The sequence below is a fragment of the Dipodomys merriami genome, unplaced genomic scaffold (assembly GCF_024711535.1).
Source record: "Dipodomys merriami isolate MVZ:Mamm:240054 unplaced genomic scaffold, mDipMer1.0.p SCAF_3324, whole genome shotgun sequence".
NCBI classification, from domain to species: Eukaryota; Metazoa; Chordata; class Mammalia; order Rodentia; family Heteromyidae; genus Dipodomys; species Dipodomys merriami.
The window spans coordinates 10,013-11,611 of NW_027204854.1; the positions used below are offsets into that span (position 1 = coordinate 10,013).

The window sequence follows — 1,599 nt, forward strand, 5'->3', positions numbered from 1 at the left end:
CCACTTCCGGCTTTTTCTGTTTATGTGGTGCTGAGGAATCGAACCCAGGGCCTCATGCTTGCAAGGCATGCACTCTACCGCTGAACTACCTTCCCAGCCCAAGATCAAATTTTTAACCCTTGTTACCACACTTCAGGTCCCTCACCATTGTCTTGCTATCTCTTCCTTGAACACACACAAAGGGAGCACTGTCCATCTTCTCTTCTGTAGCTACTGTGTCAGCAGTGCATCACATCCTTTCTGAATTATCCCAGTAAAACCTCATTGGTGTTCTCCCAGGTCAAGCCTCCCCTTCAACGACTCCTTCCCTCACAGATACACACAGAGTTTGTACCACATCAGGGAAATGTATTCTGTGAAAATATAGTGCTACTGACTTGTATGTTGGCCTAATATACCTCCCTCAGAGATGCCTACCATTCCTACTGGTATCAAGACAAGATGGAAGATTGGAGAAAGGAGTTTATGGAAGGGATGGAGATGCCACATAATTGTAGGTCCTTTCCTACCACTGCCTGAGGAACACATCATACAAGGTTTCACTGGATCCATGGAAATTCTTTCTAATAAGACAAAGGGGAACTGCAGATGGACTTGGTCAGCTCCATAAATGTAAGACATATCTATTATATAGCTAAGTCCCAAAGTAGAGCTTTCATGGATGATCTGTACAAAAAGATGCTATTTAAGAATGGCAAGAGGAAGTGTTGTATTGCAAAGTAAAACAGAAAATGATGCTCTTCCCTATAGATACACACTTGGAGATGTACTAGGCATGGTGTCATATTGACAATTCAGAAAACTCCAGCAATAGAGGGGCTGGGAAGGTGGCTCAGTGGTAGAGCTCTTGCCTTGCATGCTCGAGGCCCTGGGTTCGATTCCTCAGCATCACATAATCAAAAAGAAAAAAGCCGGAAGTGGCGCTGTGGCTCAAGTGGTAGAGAGCTAGCCTTGAGCTGAAGAGCTGAGGGACAGCACTCAGGCCCAGAGTTCAGGCCCCAAGACCGGACCCTCCCCCCCCCCAAAAAAAAGAAAACTCCAGCAATAGAAAAAGAATGTCACTTTGCCTGACATGATTCTCAGCACTTCCTGAGAAACTGATCAAAGAACTGCATTTCCCCTTTTATCTCTTCATAGACTACTCCCCAGGGAGTTCACAACACCTGGATTTGGACAGACTGAGAGTTGACACCAGAATGACAAGGGACCATTATCACTGCATTGACACCACCACTTGGATTTTGTCCCTATAGGACCTGTCCCCTTTCCTGCCAGGACTTCAGCTCTCTTGTAAACAGAATAAAAGTTTAGAATCATTGGACGTCCATGTAGCTTTCTTGGCCAGACTGGTTTTTGGGAGTTTGTGTTTCTGTCCATCCTGAAGAAAGAGTTACTATGGATGAAGTTGCCAACTCTGTTTAAATAACAGTTTTGTAATACAGCTTCATCCCACTTTATCTCTCAGAGCCAATCATGCCTTGCTCTCTTATGCCCTGTGAGCATTTTTTTAAAACCTGTGAGCATTTTTTAAAACATTGTTTTCACTTGCAAAGAAGACAGTTAATAACGGGATTGGCACTGTACTAACACAAGTCTTAC

General features: G+C 44.2%; 1 long non-coding RNA gene across 1 annotated transcript; it reads left to right on the top strand.

Moving 5' to 3' along the window:
- The first annotated feature begins 410 nt into the window (after nucleotides 1-410).
- LOC138803096 (uncharacterized) lies at nucleotides 411-1,321 on the top strand. Its single transcript, XR_011364861.1, has 2 exons — nucleotides 411-612; nucleotides 1,138-1,321. It is a non-coding gene; the product is annotated as an uncharacterized lncRNA (long non-coding RNA).
- The last annotated feature ends 278 nt before the right edge of the window (nucleotides 1,322-1,599 follow it).